This window comes from Scophthalmus maximus, chromosome 16, assembly GCF_022379125.1.
Source record: "Scophthalmus maximus strain ysfricsl-2021 chromosome 16, ASM2237912v1, whole genome shotgun sequence".
NCBI classification, from domain to species: Eukaryota; Metazoa; Chordata; class Actinopteri; order Pleuronectiformes; family Scophthalmidae; genus Scophthalmus; species Scophthalmus maximus.
The window spans coordinates 10,375,787-10,390,360 of NC_061530.1; positions in this window are offsets into that span (position 1 = coordinate 10,375,787).

The following is a 14,574-nucleotide window of genomic DNA, read 5'->3' on the forward strand; positions in this document are numbered from 1 at the left end:
CCGTCGCGAGACCCGGCGGACGCGTGGAGAGCGGCTGCCGGCGCGTCCCCGACGGCGAGAGTGCGAGGGCCCGATCATCGCTGCTCGCAGCTTTAATTATTATTATTCTTATTCAGCATCGTTCACTCATTTTACACCCTGTTCCCATATGCGAAAACGGATGAAAATTGGCACACACGTCAGAAACTGCTCCCGCTACTCAGGCCTAGAGGCCCGGCACTGGGTGTGGCCCAGGGGCTTCACAGCGCCCCCTGGAAAAATCAGCAGGTATAGGAAAAAAAAATTTGGAGTATCCTACATAAATGAAATTTGGGAGGCAGATACATCTTGTCGGACCTGACAAAAAACCTCTTGGCAAAATTTCCTATGACCAACAGGAAGTCGGCCATTTTGTGTCAAAATCCATATTTCACGTGCCATATTTTAATGAACTACTACTACAAATTTCACATGAGCTACTTCAAATTTGTCGTGTGTCATCTAAAGACCCATGGGATGAAACGATATCAAAAGCTTGAGTGTACGTCAGAGGCCCATGCTGTGACGGCGTGGCGAAAATGTGGCGAATTTCGATCCCTCGCCATGAAAATGGAAGTCGCTCGTAATCGAAGGTACATGCTCCGATCGGACCCAAACTTCTCAGGCATGATAACAGTCTCGCCCTGAACAGATTACCATGTCAATATTGGACATAGGTCATAGCACCACCTACTGGCAACAGGAAGTAACATGTGTCTATACTTTTACGCCCTCTGTCTTATAGGTTGACCACATCATCGTCAAATTTGGTCAGCTAAGTTGTAAGAAGTTGCTAACGTGGTACTATGAAATTTGTGACCATATGTCAAACGCTGTCGCCATGGTGACGCCTTGTTCGCCATAAAATACGAATACATATTTGAGGCACTTATGATGCTTTGTGTCTCACGAAACTTGGCAGACATGTTCAGAGTGGCAAGACAATATGTCCGATATGTGTCTTTTGTCCAATTGTGTCAAAATGGCTCCATAGCGCCCCCTACAAAACTTAAAAGTCAATTATCCCACCTTTAAATTTGACGTAGAAGAACCAAATTCGGTGGGCTCATGTACCTCCCGACGACCTACGAAAAAGCCTCTTGGAGCAATTAGCTCCGCCCAACCGGAAGTCCGCCATTTTGATTTTACCTTGGCGTAAGGGGCGAACGGAAGGCCTCGTACTTTCGCGAACTCCTCCTAGGCGGTTCATGGGATCCGCCTCAAACTTGGGCAACGCGTAGAGGAGGCCTTCCAGATCAAACGATATCAAAAGATTTTGTCTAAATCGAAAGGCGTGGCCGCGGTGAAGCGTGATTCGCCATGAACAGGAAGTTGCTCCAAATCAAAGGTACATGGTCTAATCTGATCCAAACTTCTCAGGCATGATAACAGTCCCGCCCTGAAAACATCTTCATGTCAATATTGGACATAAGTCATAGCGCCACCTAATGGTGATAGGAAGTTTGAAATTCTTCTTTTATGTCCTCTGCCTCGCAGGTTCACTGAGGCAACCTCAAATTTGGTCAGCTTAGTTGTGAGACATGGCTGATATGATACTTTGAAAATTTTGACCATGTGTCAAACGCTGTTGCCATGGTGACGCCCTGTTCGCCATCAAATACGTTACATATTTGAGGCACTTATGATAATTTGTTTGTCACGAAACTTGGCAGACATGTTCAGAGTGGCAAGACAATATGTCCGATATGTGTCTTTTGTCCAATTGTGTCAAAATGGCTCCATAGCGCCCCCTACAAAACTTAAAAGTCAATTATCGCACCTTTAAATTTGACGTAGAAGAACTAAATTCGGTCGGCTCATGTACCTCTCGACGACCTACCAAAAAGCCTCTTGGAGCAATTAGCTCCGCCCAACCGGAAGTCAGCCATTTCGGATTTTACCTTGGTGTAAGCAGTGAACGGAAGGTGACGTACTTTGACGAACTCCTCCTAGGCGGTTATTCGGATCCGCCTCAAACTTTAGCAACGCGTAGAGGAGGCCTTCCGGATCAAACGATATCAAAAGATTTACTCCACATCGAAAGGCGTGGCCGCGGTGAGGCGTGATTCACCATGAACAGGAAGTTGCTCCAAATCAAAGCTACATGGTCTAATCTGATCCAAACTTCTCAGGCGTGATAACAGTCCCACCCTAAACACATCTACATGTCAATATTGGACATAAGTCATAGCGCCACCTAATGGTGATAGGAAGTTTGAAATTCTTCTTTTACGTCCTCTGCCTCGCAGGTTCACTGGAGAAACCTCAAATTTGGTCAGCTTAGTTGTGAGACATGGCTGATATTGTACTGTGAAATTTTTGACCATATGTCAAACGCTGTTGCCATGGTGACGCCCTGTTCGCCATCAAATACGTTACATATTTGAGGCACTTATGATGCTTTGTTTCTCATGAAACTTGGCAGACATGTTCAGAGTGGCAAGACAATATGTCTGATATGTGTCTTTTGTCCAATTGTGTCAAAATGGCTCCATAGCGCCCCCTACAACATTTCAAAGTCAATTCTAACGCCTTTAAATTTGACTTAGAAGAACCAAATTCGGTCGGCTCATGTACCTCCCGACGACCTACCAAAAAGCCTCTTGGAGCAATTAGCTCCGCCCAACCGGAAGTCAGCCATTTTGGATTTTACCTTGGGGTAAGCAGTGAACGAAAGGCGACGCACTTTGACGAACTCCTCCTACGGGACACGGGTAAGGGAATTTTCCGATTCGTGGCTGAGAATGAATGGGCATTTTCCTGCCATTGGTCAAAGGTCGTCACAATGGACTTGCGTCCCTGTTAGGGTGTCATATGGCTGTGACTAAGATCACGAATTGGACGCAAAGTGTGCTGAAGCCACTGCGCCTGTCGGTGGCGCTATCACTCCTTTCTGGGCTGGGGGGGGGGGCCCCGGGTATTGCCGTTGGACACAGGGGCCCCTACCACTTCCCTAACTCGTACACCTGTCCAACTGATGGACCTTTTTGTCCACTTCATTCACTTTGTAAATTTTTGGGTGTCCGCTTCGTGGTACATTTGTCGACATCGCAGAACTTGTCATGGTAGTACAGTACGGTACAGTAAATATGTCCAATCGGAGGAATATTTGTCCACTCTGGGTAAATGGCCCCCTTTTGCCCAAAACTCGCTTGCCGACTCTGGGGCGGGGTACCAGGGGCCCCTGGGGCCCCCGGGGGCCAAAAGTCCAATTAGCCCAGAACTCACTTGCCGACATCGGGGGGGAGAGGCCTGAGGGGGGCCCGGGAGTACCAGGGGCCCCCGGGGGCCAAAAGGGGTGCCGGGGGGGTAACCCAGGGGTACCAAGGGCCCCGGGGGCCCCTGGGGTAGGTTGCACTTCCCCCGAGTGGACATGTTCCCCCCACTGAGGAGGACTGTGCTGGCCGGGTGGAAGAGACCACCTTGCCTTTGTCCAGTTGGAATACCCTGACCTCAGCTCTAAGGTATTTTGAAGTGTACGTACACTTCGCCGCCTATTTTTAGGACCCCCGGGGAGCCGGGCAAGGGGGGGTTGGGGACGTCCACTCCGCGACATGGGCCGCTTCTTGCCACTGGACGGTTTCCGGAGCCCGCTTCCCTAGGGTGGTGAAGAGAAATCGTCGCGTCCCGACCGGCCGTCGCGAGACCCGGCGGACGCGTGGAGAGCGGCTGCCGGCGCGTCCCCGACGGCAAGAGTGCGAGGGCCCGATCATCGCTGCTCGCAGCTTTAATTAGGGCCCGAGCACGGAGGTGCGCGGACCTGGGGCATTGCATGCACCAGGGCCGCATGCACTGAAGTGCAAGGCCCTATTGTTTCCGTAAGGATTATTATTATTATTCTTATTCAGCATCGTTCACTCATTTTACACCCTGTTCCCATATGCGAAAACGGATGAAAATTGGCACACACGTCAGAAACTGCTCCCGCTACTCAGGCCTAGAGGCCCGGCACTGGGTGTGGCCCAGGGGCTTCACAGCGCCCCCTGGAAAAATCAGCAGGTATAGGAAAAAAAATTTTGGAGTATCCTACATAAATGAAATTTGGGTGGCAGATACATCTTGTCGGACCTGACAAAAAACCTCTTGGCAAAATTTCCTATGACCAACAGGAAGTCGGCCATTTTGTGTCAAAATCCATATTTCACGTGCCATATTTTAATGAACTACTACTACAAATTTCACATGAGCAACTTCAAATTTGTCGTGTGTCATCTGAAGACCCATGGGATGAAACGATATCAAAAGCTTGAGTGTACGTCAGAGGCCCATGCTGTGACGGCGTGGCGAAAATGTGGCGAATTTCGATCCCTCGCCATGAAAATGGAAGTCGCTCGTAATCGAAGGTACATGCTCCGATCGGACCCAAACTTCTCAGGCATGATAACAGTCTCGCCCTGAACAGATTACCATGTCAATATTGGACATAGGTCATAGCGCCACCTACTGGCAACAGGAAGTAACATGTGTCTACACTTTTACGCCCTCTGTCTTATAGGTTGACCACATCATCGTCAAATTTGGTCAGCTAAGTTGTAAGAAGTTGCTAACGTGGTACTATGAAATTTGTGACCATATGTCAAACGCTGTCGCCATGGTGACGCCTTGTTCGCCATAAAATACGAATACATATTTGAGGCACTTATGATGCTTTGTGTCTCACGAAACTTGGCAGACATGTTCAGAGTGGCAAGACAATATGTCCGATATGTGTCTTTTGTCCAATTGTGTCAAAATGGCTCCATAGCGCCCCCTACAAAACTTAAAAGTCAATTATCCCACCTTTAAATTTGACGTAGAAGAACCAAATTCGGTGGGCTCATGTACCTCCCGACGACCTACGAAAAAGCCTCTTGGAGCAATTAGCTCCGCCCAACCGGAAGTCCGCCATTTTGATTTTACCTTGGCGTAAGGGGCGAACGGAAGGCCTCGTACTTTCGCGAACTCCTCCTAGGCGGTTCATGGGATCCGCCTCAAACTTGGGCAACGCGTAGAGGAGGCCTTCCAGATCAAACGATATCAAAAGATTTTGTCTAAATCGAAAGGCGTGGCCGCGGTGAAGCGTGATTCGCCATGAACAGGAAGTTGCTCCAAATCAAAGGTACATGGTCTAATCTGATCCAAACTTCTCAGGCATGATAACAGTCCCGCCCTGAAAACATCTTCATGTCAATATTGGACATAAGTCATAGCGCCACCTAATGGTGATAGGAAGTTTGAAATTCTTCTTTTATGTCCTCTGCCTCGCAGGTTCACTGGAGCAACCTCAAATTTGGTCAGCTTAGTTGTGAGACATGGCTGATATGATACTTTGAAAATTTTGACCATGTGTCAAACGCTGTTGCCATGGTGACGCCCTGTTCGCCATCAAATACGTTACATATTTGAGGCACTTATGATAATCTGTTTGTCACGAAACTTGGCAGACATGTTCAGAGTGGCAAGACAATATGTCCGATATGTGTCTTTTGTCCAATTGTGTCAAAATGGCTCCATAGCGCCCCCTACAAAACTTAAAAGTCAATTATCGCACCTTTAAATTTGACGTAGAAGAACTAAATTCGGTCGGCTCATGTACCTCTCGACGACCTACCAAAAAGCCTCTTGGAGCAATTAGCTCCGCCCAACCGGAAGTCAGCCATTTCGGATTTTACCTTGGTGTAAGCAGTGAACGGAAGGTGACGTACTTTGACGAACTCCTCCTAGGCGGTTATTCGGATCCGCCTCAAACTTTAGCAACGCGTAGAGGAGGCCTTCCGGATCAAACGATATCAAAAGATTTACTCCACATCGAAAGGCGTGGCCGCGGTGAGGCGTGATTCACCATGAACAGGAAGTTGCTCCAAATCAAAGCTACATGGTCTAATCTGATCCAAACTTCTCAGGCGTGATAACAGTCCCACCCTAAACACATCTACATGTCAATATTGGACATAAGTCATAGCGCCACCTAATGGTGATAGGAAGTTTGAAATTCTTCTTTTACGTCCTCTGCCTCGCAGGTTCACTGGAGAAACCTCAAATTTGGTCAGCTTAGTTGTGAGACATGGCTGATATTGTACTGTGAAATTTTTGACCATATGTCAAACGCTGTTGCCATGGTGACGCCCTGTTCGCCATCAAATACGTTACATATTTGAGGCACTTATGATGCTTTGTTTCTCATGAAACTTGGCAGACATGTTCAGAGTGGCAAGACAATATGTCTGATATGTGTCTTTTGTCCAATTGTGTCAAAATGGCTCCATAGCGCCTACAACATTTCAAAGTCAATTCTAACGCCTTTAAATTTGACTTAGAAGAACCAAATTCGGTCGGCTCATGTACCTCCCGACGACCTACCAAAAAGCCTCTTGGAGCAATTAGCTCCGCCCAACCGGAAGTCAGCCATTTTCCTGCCATTGGTCAAAGGTCGTCACAATGGACTTGCGTCCCTGTTAGGGTGTCATATGGCTGTGACTAAGATCACGAATTGGACGCAAAGTGTGCCGAGCCACTGAGCCTGTCGGTGGCGCTATCACTCCTTTCTGGGCTGGGGGGGGGGGGCCCCGGGTATTGCCGTTGGACACAGGGGCCCCTACCACTTCCCTAACTCGTACACCTGTCCAACTGATGGACCTTTTTGTCCACTTCATTCACATTGTAAATTTTTGGGTGTCCGCTTCGTGGTACATTTGTCGACATCGCAGAACTTGTCATGGTAGTACAGTACGGTACAGTAAATATGTCCAATCGGAGGAATATTTGTCCACTCTGGGTAAATGGCCCCCTTTTGCCCAAAACTCGCTTGCCGACTCTGGGGCGGGGTACCAGGGGCCCCCGGGGCCCCCGGGGGCCAAAAGTCCAATTAGCCCAGAAGTCACTTGCCGACATCGGGGGGGAGAGGCCTGAGGGGGGCCCGGGAGTACCAGGGGCCCCCGGGGGCCAAAAGTCCAATTAGCCCAGAACTCACTTGCCGACATCGGGGGGAGAGGCCTGAGGGGGGCCCGGTAGTACCAGGGGCCCCCGGGGGCCAAAAGTCCAATTAGCCCAGAACTCACTTGCCGACATCGGGGGGAGAGGCCTGAGGGGGGCCCGGGAGTACCAGGGGCCCCCGGGGGCCAAAAGTCCAATTAGCCCAGAACTCACTTGCCGACACCGGGGGCCTTGGCACAAGGGGCCCCCGGGGGCCCCCGGGGGCCAAGAGTCCAATCGGCCCAAAACTCACTTGCCGACTTTGGGAGGAGGGCCCGAGGGGTGCCGGGGGGTACCCCAGGGGTACCAGGGGCCCCGGGGGCCCCAGAGGTACCAGGGGCCCCCAGGGGGTACCTGGGGGCCCCTGGGGTAGGTTGCACTTCCACCGAGTGGACATGTTCCCCCCACTGAGGAGGACTGTGCTGGCCGGGTGGAAGAGACCACCTTGCCTTTGTCCAATTGGAATACCCTGACCTCAGCTCTAAGGTATTTTGAAGTGTACGTACACTTCGCCGCCTATTTTTAGGACCCCCGGGGAGCCGGGCAAGGGGGGGTTGGGGACGTCCACTCCGCGACATGGGCCGCTTCTTGCCACTGGACGGTTTCCGGAGCCCGCTTCCCTAGGGTGGGGAAGAGAAATCGTCGCGTCCCGACCGGCCGTCGCGAGACCCGGCGGACGCGTGGAGAGCGGCTGCCGGCGCGTCCCCGACGGCGAGAGTGCGAGGGCCCGATCATCGCTGCTCGCAGCTTTAATTAGGGCCCGAGCACGAGGTGCGCGGACCTGGGGCATTGCATGCACCAGGGCCGCATGCACCGAGGTGCAAGGCCCTATTGTTTCCGTAAGGATTATTATTATTATTCTTATTATTCTTATTATTCTTATTCAGCATCGTTCACTCACTTTTCAGGCCTTTCCCATATACGAAAACGACTGAAACTTGGCACACACGTTAAGAAGTGCTCCCGCTACTCAGGCCCAGAGGCCCGGCACTGGGTGTGGCCCAGGGGCTCCACAGCGCCCCCTGGAAAAATCAGCAGGTATAGGAAAAAAAAATTTGGCATATCCTACATAATTGAAATTTGGGAGGCAGATACATCTTGTCGGACCTGACAAAAAACCTCTTGGCAAAATTTCCTATGACCAACAGGAAGTCGGCCATTTTGTTTCAAAATCCATATTTCACATGCCATATTTTAATGAACTACTCCTACAAATTTCACATGAGCAACTTCAAATTTGTTGTGTGTCATCTAAAGACCCATGGGATGAAACAATATCAAAAGCTTGAGTGTACGTCAGAGGCCCATGCTGTGACGGCTTGGCGAAAATTTGGCGAATTTCGATCCCTCGCCATGAAAACGGAAGTCGCTCGTAATCGAAGGTACATGCTCCGAACGAACCCAAACTTCTCAGGCATGATAACAATCTCGCCCTGAACAGATTGCCATGTCAATATTGGACATAGGTCATAGCGCCACCTACTGGCAACAGGAAGTAACATGTGTGTACACTTTTACGCCCTCTGTCTTATAGGTTGACCACATCATCATCAAATTTGGTCAGCTAAGTTGTAAGAAGTTGCTAACGTGGTACTATGAAATTGGTGACCACATGTCAAACGCTGTCACCATGGTGACGCCTTGTTCGCCATAAAATACGAATACATATTTGAGGCACTTATGATAATTTGTTTGTCACGAAACTTGGCAGACATGTTCAGAGTGGCAAAGCGATATGTCCGATATGTGTCTTTTGTCCAATTGTGTCAAAATGGCTCCATAGCGCCCCCTAGAACACTTAAAAGTCAATTTTAACACCTTCAAATTTGACATAGAAGAACCAAATTCGGTCAGCTCATGTACCTTCCGACGACCTACCAAAAAGCCTCTTGGAGCAATTAGCTCCGCCCAACCGGAAGTCAGCCATTTTGGATTTTACCTTGGCGTAGGTGGCGAATGGAAGGCGAAGTACTTTGACGAACTCCTCCTAGGCGGTTATTCGGATCCGCCTCAAACTTTAGCAACGCGTAAAGGAGGCCTTCCGGATCAAACGATATCAAAAGATTTACTCCACATCGAAAGGCGTGGCCGCGGTGAAGCGTGATTCGCCATGAACAGGAAGTTGCTCCAAATCAAAGGTACATGGTCTGATCTGATCCAAACTTCTCAGGCATGATAACAGTCCCACCCTCAACACATCTACATGTCAATATTGGACATAAGTCATAGCGCCACCTAATGGTAACAGGAAGTTTGAAATTGTACTTTTACGTCCTCTGCCTTGCAGGTTCACCGGAGCAACCTCAAATTTGGTCAGCTTAGTTGTGTGACATGGCTGATATTGTACTGTGAAAGTTTTGACCATGTGTCAAACGCTGTTGCCATGGTGACGCCCTGTTCGCCATCAAATACGAATACATGTTTGAGGCACTTGGGATGATTTGTGTCTCACGAAACTTGGCAGGCATGTTTAGAGTGGCAAGACAATATGTCCAATATGTGTCTTTTGTCCAGTTGTGTCAAAATGGCTCCATAGCGCCCCCTACAACATTTAAAATTCAATTATCCCACCTTTAAATTTGACGTAGAAGAACCAAATTCGGTCGGCTCATGTACCTCCCGACGACCTACCAAAAAGCCTCTTGGAGCGATTAGCTCCGCCCAACCGGAAGTCAGCCATTTTGGATTTTACCTTACCCCTATTGGATTTTATTTTATCCCTAAGCAGTGAACGGAAGGCGACGCACTTTGACAAACTCCTCTTAGGCGTTTATTCGGATCTGTCTCAAACTTTAGCAACATGTAGAGGAGGCCTCCCTGATCAAAAGATATCAAAAGATTTAGTCTACATCGAAAGGCGTGGCTGTGGTGAAGCGCGATACGCCATGAGCAGGAAGTTGCTCCAAATCAAAGGTACATGGTCTGATCTGATCCAAACTTCTCAGGCATGATAACAGTCCCACCCTCAACACATCTACATGTCATAATTGAACAAAAGTAATAGCGCCACCTAATGGTAACAGGTCGTTAGAAATTTGACTTTTACTTCCTCTGCCTGGCAGGTTCACTGGAGAAAACTCAAATTCGGTCGACTTAGCTGTGAGACAAGGCTGATATTGTATTGTGAAAGTTTTGACCGTGTGTCAACCGTAAGTCAACCTTTTTGATGTTTCGACCTGAAGTCTGTCGGTGCCACGAACTGAACCCGCTAGGAAGACAGCATTTTCAAAGTGAGGACACGGGGAAGAGAAATCGGCGCGTCCCGACCGGCCGTCGCGAGACCCGGCGGACGCGTGGAGAGCGGCTGCCGGCGCGTCCCCGACGGCGAGAGTGCGAGGGCCCGATCATCGCTGCTCGCAGCTTTAATTATTATTCTTATTCAGCATCGTTCACTCATTTTACACCCTGTTCCCATATGCGAAAACGGATGAAAATTGGCACACACGTCAGAAACTGCTCCCGCTACTCAGGCCTAGAGGCCCGGCACTGGGTGTGGCCCAGGGGCTTCACAGCGCCCCCTGGAAAAATCAGCAGGTATAGGAAAAAAAAATTTGGAGTATCCTACATAAATGAAATTTGGGTGGCAGATACATGTTGTCGGACCTGACAAAAAACCTCTTGGCAAAATTTCCTATGACCAACAGGAAGTCGGCCATTTTGTGTCAAAATCCATATTTCACGTGCCATATTTTAATGAACTACTACTACAAATTTCACATGAGCTACTTCAAATTTGTCGTGTGTCATCTAAAGACCCATGGGATGAAACGATATCAAAAGCTTGAGTGTACGTCAGAGGCCCATGCTGTGACGGCGTGGCGAAAATGTGGCGAATTTCGATCCCTCGCCATGAAAATGGAAGTCGCTCGTAATCGAAGGTACATGCTCCGATCGGACCCAAACTTCTCAGGCATGATAACAGTCTCGCCCTGAACAGATTACCATGTCAATATTGGACATAGGTCATAGCGCCACCTACTGGCAACAGGAAGTAACATGTGTCTACACTTTTACGCCCTCTGTCTTATAGGTTGACCACATCATCGTCAAATTTGGTCAGCTAAGTTGTAAGAAGTTGCTAACGTGGTACTATGAAATTTGTGACCATATGTCAAACGCTGTCGCCATGGTGACGCCTTGTTCGCCATAAAATACGAATACATATTTGAGGCACTTATGATGCTTTGTGTCTCACGAAACTTGGCAGACATGTTCAGAGTGGCAAGACAATATGTCCGATATGTGTCTTTTGTCCAATTGTGTCAAAATGGCTCCATAGCGCCCCCTACAAAACTTAAAAGTCAATTATCCCACCTTTAAATTTGACGTAGAAGAACCAAATTCGGTGGGCTCATGTACCTCCCGACGACCTACGAAAAAGCCTCTTGGAGCAATTAGCTCCGCCCAACCGGAAGTCCGCCATTTTGATTTTACCTTGGCGTAAGGGGCGAACGGAAGGCCTCGTACTTTCGCGAACTCCTCCTAGGCGGTTCATGGGATCCGCCTCAAACTTGGGCAACGCGTAGAGGAGGCCTTCCAGATCAAACGATATCAAAAGATTTTGTCTAAATCGAAAGGCGTGGCCGCGGTGAAGCGTGATTCGCCATGAACAGGAAGTTGCTCCAAATCAAAGGTACATGGTCTAATCTGATCCAAACTTCTCAGGCATGATAACAGTCCCGCCCTGAAAACATCTTCATGTCAATATTGGACATAAGTCATAGCGCCACCTAATGGTGATAGGAAGTTTGAAATTCTTCTTTTATGTCCTCTGCCTCGCAGGTTCACTGGAGCAACCTCAAATTTGGTCAGCTTAGTTGTGAGAAGTTGCTAACGTGGTACTATGAAATTTGTGACCATGTGTCAAACGCTGTTGCCATGGTGACGCCCTGTTCGCCATCAAATACGTTACATATTTGAGGCACTTATGATAATTTGTTTGTCACGAAACTTGGCAGACATGTTCAGAGTGGCAAGACAATATGTCCGATATGTGTCTTTTGTCCAATTGTGTCAAAATGGCTCCATAGCGCCCCCTACAAAACTTAAAAGTCAATTATCGCACCTTTAAATTTGACGTAGAAGAACTAAATTCGGTCGGCTCATGTACCTCTCGACGACCTACCAAAAAGCCTCTTGGAGCAATTAGCTCCGCCCAACCGGAAGTCAGCCATTTCGGATTTTACCTTGGTGTAAGCAGTGAACGGAAGGTGACGTACTTTGACGAACTCCTCCTAGGCGGTTATTCGGATCCGCCTCAAACTTGGGCAACGCGTAGAGGAGGCCTTCCGGATCAAACGATATCAAAAGATTTACTCCACATCGAAAGGCGTGGCCGCGGTGAGGCGTGATTCACCATGAACAGGAAGTTGCTCCAAATCAAAGCTACATGGTCTAATCTGATCCAAACTTCTCAGGCGTGATAACAGTCCCACCCTAAACACATCTACATGTCAATATTGGACATAAGTCATAGCGCCACCTAATGGTGATAGGAAGTTTGAAATTCTTCTTTTACGTCCTCTGCCTCGCAGGTTCACTGGAGAAACCTCAAATTTGGTCAGCTTAGTTGTGAGACATGGCTGATATTGTACTGTGAAATTTTTGACCATATGTCAAACGCTGTTGCCATGGTGATGCCCTGTTCGCCATCAAATACGTTACATATTTGAGGCACTTATGATGCTTTGTTTCTCATGAAACTTGGCAGACATGTTCAGAGTGGCAAGACAATATGTCTGATATGTGTCTTTTGTCCAACTGTGTCAAAATGGCTCCATAGCGCCCCCTACAACATTTCAAAGTCAATTCTAACGCCTTTAAATTTGACTTAGAAGAACCAAATTCGGTCGGCTCATGTACCTCCCGACGACCTACCAAAAAGCCTCTTGGAGCAATTAGCTCCGCCCAACCGGAAGTCAGCCATTTTGGATTTTACCTTGGGGTAGGCAGTGAACGAAAGGCGACGCACTTTGACGAACTCCTCCTACGGGACACGGGTAAGGGAATTTTCCACTTCGTGGCTGAGAATGAATGGGCATTTTCCTGCCATTGGTCAAAGGTCGTCACAATGGACTTGCGTCCCTGTTAGGGTGTCATATGGCTGTGACTAAGATCACGAATTGGACGCAAAGTGTGCTGTAGCCACTGCGCCTGTCGGTGGCGCTATCACTCCTTTCTGGGCTGGGGGGGGGGGCCCCGGGTATTGCCGTTGGACACAGGGGCCCCTACCACTTCCCTAACTCGTACACCTGTCCAACTGATGGACCTTTTTGTCCACTTCATTCACTTTGTAAATTTTTGGGTGTCCGCTTCGTGGTACATTTGTCGACATTGCAGAACTTGTCATGGTAGTACAGTACGGTACAGTAAATATGTCCAATCGGTGGAATATTTGTCCACTCTGGGTAAATGGCCCCCTTTTGCCCAAAACTCGCTTGCCGACTCTGGGGCGGGGTACCAGGGGCCCCCGGGGCCCCCGGGGGCCAAAAGTCCAATTAGCCCAGAACTCACTTGCCGACATCGGGGGGGAGAGGCCTGAGGGGGGCCCGGGAGTACCAGGGGCCCCCGGGGGCCAAAAGTCCAATTAGCCCAGAACTCACTTGCCGACATCGGGGGGAGAGGCCTGAGGGGGGCCCGGGAGTACCAGGGGCCCCCGGGGGCCAAAAGTCCAATTAGCCCAGGACTCACTTGCCGACATCGGGGGGAGAGGCCTGAGGGGGGCCCGGGAGTACCAGGGGCCCCCGGGGGCCAAAAGTCCAATTATCCCAGAACTCACTTGCCGACACCGGGGGCTTTGGCACAAGGGGCCCCCGGGGCCCCCGGGGTAGGTTGCACTTCCACCGAGTGGACATGTTCCCCCCACTGAGGAGGACTGTGCTGGCCGGGTGGAAGAGACCACCTTGCCTTTGTCCAGTTGGAATACCCTGACCTCAGCTCTAAGGTATTTTGAAGTGTACGTACACTTCGCCGCCTATTTTTAGGACCCCCGGGGAGCCGGGCAAGGGGGGGTTGGGGACGTCCACTCCGCGACATGGGCCGCTTCTTGCCACTGGACGGTTTCCGGAGCCCGCTTCCCTATGGTGGGGAAGAGAAATCGTCGCGTCCCGACCGGCCGTCGCGAGACCCGGCGGACGCGTGGAGAGCGGCTGCCGGCGCGTCCCCGACGGCAAGAGTGCGAGGGCCCGATCATCGCTGCTCGCAGCTTTAATTATTATTATTATTATTCTTATTTTTCAGCATCGTTCGCTCAATTTGCACCCTGTTCCCATATGGCGAAACGAAGGAAAATTGGCACACACGTCAGAAATTGCTCCCGCTACTCAGGCCCAGAGGCCCGGCACAAGTTGAGCCCCAGGGGCTCCATAGCGCCACCTTCTGTCACTTTGTCTTTTCGGGTGCATATAGCATCTGCTATAAATCAAAGGCGCATGGTCCAATCTGTGCGAGACTTCTCAGGCATGGTACCAGTCCCGCCCTCAACACATCGCCATGTTTGCATTGACCATAAGTCATAGCGCCACCTACTGACAACATAACGTCACAAATCCTACTTTTATTTCCCCTGCATTGCAGATTCATCTGATCCACCTCAAACTTACTCAC